The 10,069-nt window shown below is 36.5% G+C and overlaps 1 pseudogene; it reads left to right on the forward strand.

Moving 5' to 3' along the window:
- The first annotated feature begins 560 nt into the window (after positions 1 to 560).
- On the forward strand, positions 561 to 9,604 carry LOC107827365 (phosphoribosylaminoimidazole carboxylase, chloroplastic-like; annotated as a pseudogene).
- Positions 9,605 to 10,069: the final 465 nt, after the last annotated feature.

Raw genomic sequence — 10,069 nt, forward strand, 5'->3', positions numbered from 1 at the left:
AGAGTAGTGGCTCCATCCAAAATCACGTTTTAGGATGTATTTATAGCGGATAGGGTTTGTATGGGGCGAGTTTTCCTTCTATTTCGGGTTGGAGAATCTGTTTTTTTTTCTCCGGTCCCGGTCTGGTGAAGTGAACCTCGCTTCGCTGTCCGGGACTTTTCTAGTTTCTTCTGCTCCGGTTCCGGTCTGGCGAAGTGAACCTCGCTTTGCTGTCCGGGACTTTTCTCTTCAGCTCTTTTTCACCAATTTTCTCCTATTTGATCCTTTTACGCATAAGTTTGTTCTTACCCATAAGATACACGTAATGAGCATATTTTTATTTTAAAAGCGATGCGAACTCTCGCAACTCACGCGAGAATTAACACACAAACACACTAAAAAATATGCACTTTTCATTCTTTATCGGTACGCATTCTCTTTTATCAACCAGATTTTAACAAATCTAAAGTTCTAATAATTTACCCCGCACAGGAAAAAAAGAAAAAGAAAGAATAAATGCTTTTTCATAACGAGTTTTATTTTTTTTAATTTTTTTAATTTCATATAACTATGTTTACGAGTAAAAACACCCAAGACCCAACCCTCAACAGGCCTGTTGTTTGTTTCCTCGAAGTTTGTAAAGACAACGGCTTTGTTTCGGCTGTGCTGTCCAACTCTTCTTTCAGTTGTTTTTTTCTTTTTTTTCATCAATTTTCTCCTTCTAGTTTCGGTTTAGCCTTTGTAGGAAGAAAATTAATAGGGAATAATGGTGAGCCTAAGCAACTCTAACCCAACATTCTTTATCCATCAAACAAGCAACTTTGCTTCAAAAACTTTAGCGTTCAATCCTCAAAATAATACCCCTTTGAGAAGCACCCTTAAAAACCATACTTTTGTAATAAATTCCTATTTAATGAGACAGCAAGCTCAACACTATCCTTCTATATTGCCTTGTAAGCTTTGCAAGATTCACCCAGGTACTAAACTGCCCTCCCCTTTTTCTGTTTTTGACTGATTCTCAGTTTGTTTAATTTTATGTGATATGATTTGACTGAACACGGAGTTCGAGAGAGAAAGAAAGACTTTTGAAGCTTGTGTTTTGAAATAGGGGCAATAGATATTTGCGTGACTATAAATGAATCTCATTAAGCCTAAAAGATAGGCAGTTTGAAGTTAAATTATTTTGAAACATAAGAAAGTGTCATTCTTTTAGGGATAACTAGAGAGGTTTTGACCAATATTGTCCCTTATATTTGAGGGTAGGTCTATTTTGGTCCCTCAAATATAGCCCTGAGCATATTTAGTCCCTTAAGTATGCTAAAGTCGAGCACCTTTAGTCTCACTGACACAATGTATTCAAAAACTAACGGTGTTACCCAACTCTGATTCATGAAGCAAATCTTCTGCTCTGAAGCAAAAGTTGCCTCTTTTTTTATTCAATAACGCAAATTATCACTTTAATTTCTCATTTTTAGATAATGTCTTCTAAAATTTCGACCTTGAAAATATCTCATTTTGTGCCAGTTTTCAATGAGAAAATGACACTGTATAGCCGCTGTAAAAATAATAGCCGAAAAAATATATAAAATTTGTATATTTTGTATATATATATATATATATATTTCTTTTTAATTTTTTTTTGTATGTTAATATACAAAAAATATACCAACTTTATATACTTTTTCCGCTACCAAATGTAAATAGTTTTTGGCACGGGCTAAAAATGATAATACAACCTGGTTATTCGTTTGTTTTAATAATATGCCTAGAAGTGATCCTGGCAGCTCTATTTTTTTCAAATTTTAACTTTTCTTTTTGGAAAAATCAACCGAAATTTTTAAATGTATATATATACACAAAACAATTTACAAATTTTATATATTTTTTCGGCTATTATTTTAACATCGGCTATACAGTGTCATTTTCTCATTGAAAATTGGCACAGAATGGGATATTTTCAAGATCAAAATTTTAGAAGACATTATCTAAAAATGAGGAATTAAAGTGATAATTTGCGTTATCCAATAAAATGAGAGGAAACATTTTTGTTTCAGAGCAGAAGATTTGCTTCATGAATCAGAGTTGGGTAACACCGTTAGTTTTTGAATATATTGTGTCAGTGAGACTAAAGATGTTCCACTTTAGCATACTTAAGGGACTAAATATGCTCAGAGTTATATTTGAGGGACCAAAATAGACCTACCCTCAAAGATAAGGGACAATATTGGTCAAAACCTCTGTCAGTGAGATTAAAGATGCTCCACTTTAGCATACTTAAGGGACTAAATATGCTCAGGGTTATATTTGAGGGACCAAAATGGACCTACCCTCAAAGATGAGGGACAATATTGGTCAAAACCTCGATAACTAGAAAAGGAAACTAATTTGAGATTGATATACTTCTCTCTTCTTTTTTTTGATGAAGTAAGTTGTTTCATTAATAATGCAGTTGATTGATACTATTCTCAGTCAGTAAATAATATTCTCTCGCCCCAATTTATGTGGTGTCATTTGATTGGGCATGACGTTTAAGAAAGAAAACTTTTGAAACTTGTGGTTTAAAACAAACCAACCTTTGTGTGGCTATAAATGATCTCATTAAGGGTAAAAATAAGAAGTTCGAAGTCAATTAGTTTCTAAATATGGAAAAAGTCGTTCTTTTTGGGACAGACTACAAAGGAAAATATGCCACATAAAATGCGACAAAGGGAGTATATGTTGTTTGGCGAGGGCTCAAGTACTTCAATTTTCTTTAGTGGGGGCTCTGATTATGTTGGTTGGATAGATAAAGTTTCAAACTTTATATTGTTTCAATTAGAGTTGATTACTATATGCGAGTGCAATGATGTTTCATTACATTTTCTGGTTGATAATATTAATAGTGCGCTGGAATATGTCAAATAATGCAGCGGTTCATCAGTCCATGGAGTGTCTGATATGGTTATAGGTGTATTGGGAGGAGGGCAGCTGGGTCGTATGCTGTGTCAAGCAGCATCCGAGATGGCACTCAAAGTGATTGTCTTGGACCCGATGGCGAATTGCCCGGCAAGTGCATTAGCACATGATCATGTGGTAGGAAGCTATGATGATAGTGTAACCGTTGAAGAATTTGGAAAAAAAGTTTGGTTTTTGGTCAAACATATGTTTGTTGTTTTGACTATTCTGCAAGTTAATTTAAATGTGAAAGTTAGGTGTGGAGTTCTAACAGTTGAGATCGAACATGTTGATGTTGACACACTTGAGAAGCTTGAACGACAAGGAGTGGATTGTCAACCTAAAGCCTCTACTATTCGTATAATCCAGGTTAGTCTTTCTATTCTGTAAATTTGGATGAAACAACGGTTTTTGCTTGCAGTAATTTTACTTTTTAAGTATTCAGTTTTCCTATTCCTAGGATTATCAATCTATGTTTGGTTCAATTATTGTATTTATAACAGGATAAATATCTTCAGAAGGTCCACTTTTCTCAACATGCAATTCCACTTCCTAGATTTATGCAGGTTGGCTTATAAGACTACTGTGCTAATATTTCTTCCCCTTGTGATACATTTTCAATATTTTTACGTACCATTGATGGAAATATATGCTTAAAACAGATTGATAATCTTGAAAGTGCTAAACGAGCAGGGAACCTGTTTGGTTATCCTCTGATGATTAAGAGCAGGAGGCTGGCGTATGATGGGCGTGGCAATGCTGTAGCTAACAGTGAGGAGGAGCTTTCTTCTGCAGTTTATGGTAATACGTCTATAATTATGTTATTGTCAAGATGTATAAATTTTGACTCGATAGTTATTATGCATTGCAAAATATTTGTTGTGCCTGCTTTATTATGCATTTTTTTCGAAACATTTCCCGTGATGCCTTTTTCAGTGTATATTGCAAGACCAAAATAATGAACTAGGGTGAAGAGAAGGCTAGATAAGTGGAGAAGAAGTATCTCGATGACTTGTTACTTATAGTAAATATTGATTTTCATATAGCTGACTGCTGAAATGGGCTTATGTTTCAAACTCATATACATGATAAGGCTGATTGAGTTTCAGTCAGTATGCATAACACCATTTTTGGGTCTTCTCCTCAGTTATACTTTCTTTCATAAGCATGTAAATGGGGATATAAAGATATCTTCAGGACTCTGTATTGGGTCAAGGTCAAAGAATGTGATACTTTCAGATATACAACGTGACCTCAAACTATACATTAAATTGTTTGAACATTTTGATAGTCATTTGAAGTAACATATTCATGAATTTTAAAAAATGAAGATGTCAAAAGAAGCTCTATAATCAGCCGATAAAGTTCTTTGGACCAAGGATTTGCTATGCATTGTTTCTCTTTTAATACCTCCATTCTTCAACTGGATAAGGTAATCCGTCATTCTTTAACTAGAGAAGGCAACCCATATTATATTATCAGAATTAACCAATAGAGACAGAGATAACAATATTTAGTGAAGTGAGAGACATTAATAGAAAGTCCTGTCCTTATTTTGAAGTGTGCCGGAGAGAAATTTGTTGTTCATGTGGAAGTCCCCATACCACAGATCGGTCCAGTAATACTTTAGTTGCTCATAATTTGGCATGTAATAGAAAAATGCAAACATGTTTGAGATTTTACCTTAAACTCTATAATTTACTTGCATAGTGGGGTCTTCGAGGTCTGGCCGTTGTCTGTTGATTAGGTAAGGATATGGGGACTGGTGCAAGAGATTGAGTTGAAAACATGGTCAGAGCAAGACACAAGGTGTTTAAAAATAGCATGTTCATTTCAGAAATTTTCCACTGAGGTGTTTGTTATTTAATTTTAAATTTGTAGTAGTAAGTCTTATGTGGAAGTACTGCCCTTTTGGGCTTTTATATTGAGATGACACTGATATCAGGAGATCAACCTGTTAATAATAGTGGGAGAGAGCATCTGGAGGTTAACAATCACTTTATCCATCTTTCAGTCTTTGTAGAATATATGCCACTTGTATTTAGTTGATTCTTTCATTATACTTGAAGTTTTATCGGCGCCAAATAATTTAATGAACTCCATTTTGTAGCTCTTAGAGGACATGATCGCAGTCTGTATGTTGAGCAATGGGCGCCATTTGTGAAGGTCAACATTCTCCTCTATGGTTTAAGAGATGTTTAAATATGCATTCACCAGGCACTTCTCGATAGAGCAACAACCAACTTGTTACTAACAGAAAAATATCATCAGTATACTCCTCTTTGCTTCATGTGATAATGACGTATGATAATAAGATACTCATATGGTGCTATATTGTACCATATGTAAGTGACAGCTCAGTACCATTATCAAGAAGCTCCAGCTTAAAAAAAAAGAAGAAGAAAAGAAGCCACTACCTGTCTCATTTCATGTGGCCTAGAGAAATTTACACAGGTTAGAGCAGGTATATATTTGAAATAATTATTTGGAAAGTCTGGGGAAGTTTTCTATGTGTTGAAACTGGTGTCACACTTCTGCAAAAATATATTTAAGGTGAATTTGGATTTCATGATAGCTCTGAGAAGTGAGAACAGGAAGGAACTGAGCGCCCCGGCGAATAAAGAAAACAATAATCGGGCATGTTGAATGAGTATTTTCAATTTAATGGTTGAAAACTGTGGGCTTTAGAAGGTTGAGAAAAAGAAGTTTGAATTCATCTAATTGTGGCAAGCAGTGGGCTTATGGAGTACATGACGATGGAAGTTTTACTTTTTTCTTAATGAGAAAAATTTCAAATTTTTGAATCATGTGAAGAAATTACTAGCATTTGGCCACTACTTAGGTTTGCACCTGTATTTTGTAAGTAACTTCTAAAGCTTTATTAGGTCTTCTTTTTCAATCTCAGGAGCTCTCTGTCATTGTGGGAAGGGGAAGGGATAATTCAATTGTGTGTTATCTTGCTGTAGAAACTATTCACAGGCAAGGGCGGAGGCAGAGTGCGAGATGCGGGTTCGGCCGAACCCAATAACTTTTGTTCAAACTATATATTTGTCTTTAAAAATCTATTGAATATGTACAACTTATTAATTTAGAACCCGGTAACTTAAAAGGATTACAATTTTGAACCCATAAGGTTCAAATCCTGGCTCCGCCTCTGATCACAGGTCAGATTTTAGCTTCATTGCTGAAATAATTCAACATTCTTGGTGTCCTTTGTGTTTTACGCAATATTCTTATGAATCAGAAATAATTAAATGCATAACTCTACTAGTTTCCCCTTTGATTATAGTTATTTATTATCAACAGGGATAACATTTGCCACATTGTGAAGTCACCTGCTAATATATTTTGGAAGATTATGGAACTTGCAACTGATGTTGCAACCAGAGCTGTTAGTTCTTTGGAAGGTGCAGGAGTGTTTGCTGTTGAGTTGTTTTTGACCGAGGATGGTCAGGTTGTCTAGCAATCTCTTATTTTTCTCTAATATATTTTATGAAGGACCTGATCAGTGCACATATATCCACTTTTCTTCAAATAATATTTCCAGTTCTTAAACTTAACCAGTATCTATCATGGCCGACTTCATCCAGATTTTACTAAATGAAGTAGTTCCGAGACCTCATAATAGTGGGCATTACACAATTGAGTCTTGTTTCACTTCACAATATGAGCAGCATTTGCGTGCTGTGATTGGTCTTCCACTTGGTGATCCATCAATGAAAACTCCTGCTGCAATCATGTACAATATATTGGGTGAGGGAGAGGTAATCTGTCTTCTTCTTTTTTCGCCACAATCAGATGAGATTTTGTGACAGTTATAAAAAGGTTTTCATGCATCCTTGGAGTTTGTCTTCGCTGTTCTTATGTTTGTGTCACATTGCACTTCTGCTCATAGGGAGAAGCAGGCTTTCGTTTAGCTAATCAACTTATTGGAAGGGCATTGGAAATTTCAGGGCATCTATTCATTGGTATGATAAACCAGGTTGGTGGAACTTATTTAGTTCTTCGAGATGTCTTGTCTTTGTTTACTCTCTCTTTCTTTATACCCATTTGGAATGTCAGATGCTTTCACCCCTACACACACACAAATGTATTTGGGATATCAACGTAGATGATACCCCCCCCCCCCCCCAATATATATATGAAATAGAAATGGGATAAATTGATCAAAATAATGAAACTATTTGCCTCTATGGCTTTGCAGAGATGCGAAAGAAACGAAAGATGGGACACATCACAATAGTTGGCCCTTCTATGGTTATTGTCGAAGCACGGCTACAATTGATGCTGAAGGAAGATAGTACTGATAGCCAGCCGGCATCTGAGTCCTTCTAGTTCCTTCCTACACACATGCAATTTTAGTTTGTATTACTACAACATTGGCGGGCAGATGCTACTTTCATGTTGACATTATATGGATATTAAAGCTTGTTGCAAGTTGTATCTGCTCTTTTTGTACATTTGCTGTCATCCTGTACCTCTCAGCGTAGAGAGTAGCTCATTTAAATGAGCACTTTCAATTATACTGTAATCTTTTTTACTGATCTAGTTTATATCAGCTCAGTTTTTGTCTCTCCGCTTTCTGTCTCTGTTCCTGCTATTTCTGCCTCTCCGCTTTCTTCCTGCAACTGCCATCTCCTATTGTCTAGCATTTCTTTTCTCAAACTATGTACAGTTGTATTCCAGCTGCATTATTTAGACATGTAGTTTGACATACACTAGCTTTTCCAAATAAAAGAAAGGTGGATTATGTTAGCACTTTTTCTGCTGCATATATATATATATATATATATTCGAATCTTTTACTTTAGAAGTCGCGGTAAATATTGGTGATTTATTAAGCAGGTGCACCACGTGTTGGGATCATAATGGGCTCTGATTCAGATCTTCCTGTTATGAAGGATGCTGCAAATATTTTAAAAGAGTTTGATGTGCCTACGGAGGTATCTTCTATTAATTATGCACTTGTTTTCCAACTAATTTGTTACCTTTCCCAAGGTACCTTTGCAACATCATTCCTAAATAACCGCAATAATTATGTAATAATGCAGGTAAGAATAGTTTCTGCTCACCGTACACCTGAGATGATGTTTTCTTATGCTTTATCAGCTCGAGATCGTGGCATCCAAGTGCTCATTGCTGGTGCTGGTGGCGCTGCCCACTTGCCTGGTCAGTTGTCCTATATTAAACCCAAATAATTTGCAGTAATTTACATCTTCTCATGCACAGAGGTTTTCTTTGCTCAAGTAGGCATGGTTGCTGCTTTGACACCCTTACCTGTAATTGGTGTTCCGGTGTGTGCTTCGACATTAGATGGACTTGACTCCCTCTTGTCCATAGTTCAGGTACTTTTGGCCTCCCCCCTAAAATGACACTATTCAGCCATTTCAAGCTCAACATCTTTGGGATTTCAGCATTCTTTTTAAAAATTTGAAGTGTATGCTTTCAAATCTGAACTCAACGTTACAAATATAGTAGGCAGTCTAACTCTCTTGCAGACTGATTTGCTTGATATTGGGTTACTGGTTACGAGCTTTTCCTGTTGTAGGTATTTTCTTTGTTTAAAATGCTTCAGCTGTCTTTCATTCGATGTGCCATTATTGCAACCTTGCTCTGAAAATAGTGTGTTTGGGCAAAATATTTAGGCACTTTTACTGTCTCGAGCGATATTAAGGGATGATAAATTAGCATTCTCAAAGCTTGGTTGTTAGATGCCATTTTTTTCTTATCTTTACCCATACAGCAATTTAGAAATCATTGGTCAAAACAATTCAAGATCACATTTTTCTGCATTTTTTTTAGATGCCTAGAGGGTTGCCACTGTTGCAATCAACAATGCCACAAATGCTGGTCTACTAGCTGTGAGATTGCTAGTGATGTAAACTTACAAGCTAGGTAATGTCTCCTTCCCTTACAATTTATCAGTTAGAAAATCACTTCTCTTGAAATAAAATGAAGCATTAACATCGTTGAAATTATTAAATGATTTGGGACTTCATCATCACCTTGTAGAATGGCTCAATACCAAGAGGACAGAAGAGATGAGGTCTTGGTCAAGGGGGAGAAGCTAGAAAAAGGTTGTTGGGAAGGGTATCTGAACTCTTCATAGTTCCAGCCCGAGCTGTTTCTCCTCGCGCCTGAAGCATTATCAAGGTGCAATCTTCTTTCAATGATGGTCAACGTTAGAAAGCACAGAGGTACAGCCATATAAGTCATCGGTGCTGTTTCAAAAACTTCAGCTTCTGATCAGGTGGAGCAAAAATGATATAAACTCATTTGCTTTGAGGCTGATGAAGGAAAAAAGCGGTCATGCCGCATTTATTTGTCAAGAGTTGGTAATTCTGCTTAGGATCTTTGTCAAACACTAACCCGTCCAAGACTCACCAATAAGGTAACTCCACCATGTGCTTTTGGGTTCAAATCAACTGTTTCGAGGTGAAAGGAGATTACCTTCATCTGGACTTAAATGATTCCTATTTTACATGTAATCAGCAGTTTATATTAACCAGCTTCTAAAGGCACAGGGATGAGAATTAATCAATTATCAACCTATATTCAGTTCTGATACATGCAAGGTTAAGATGATCATTTCTAGCTGCATTTCTAATAGCTTCGTGATGAACCGCTATTGTAAAGGCAGATTCAAGATTTAAACTTGATGGATTCAACATTTAAGCTTTTTGTTACTGAATTCATTGTACTTTAAAAATTATAGATTCACATATTTTATTTGTCGAAAGTTTAGTAAGAGTTTAGGAGAAGCATTGATGCTCCCGTTAAGAGGTGTGAGAGGTTGGCCATGTCGAGTATGAGAAGAGGTCGAGGTAGACCTCAAAAGTAACGGGGAGAGGTGATTAGGCAGGACATGGTGTCGCTTCAGCTCACTGAGGACATGACCCTCCTCCTCCTCCTCCTGAGGGTCTATTGGAAACATCTTCTCTGGCTTCCTTATGTAGGGGTAAGGTCTGCGTACACACTACCCTCCCCAGACCCCACCTGTTGAGAATATATTGGGTATGTTTGTATACAGTCAAAACCGGTTAGTCCTTCGTACGAACTGGTCAAAATGGTAATGCATTGGATCGAAGAGCGTCTTCATAATATCAGGTTGAGGTCCGAAGTCAGGTCACCAAGCTTCGAGCCGTAGGGACCGATT

This window comes from Nicotiana tabacum, chromosome 23 (assembly GCF_000715075.1).
Source record: "Nicotiana tabacum cultivar K326 chromosome 23, ASM71507v2, whole genome shotgun sequence".
Classification (NCBI taxonomy): domain Eukaryota; kingdom Viridiplantae; phylum Streptophyta; class Magnoliopsida; order Solanales; family Solanaceae; genus Nicotiana; species Nicotiana tabacum.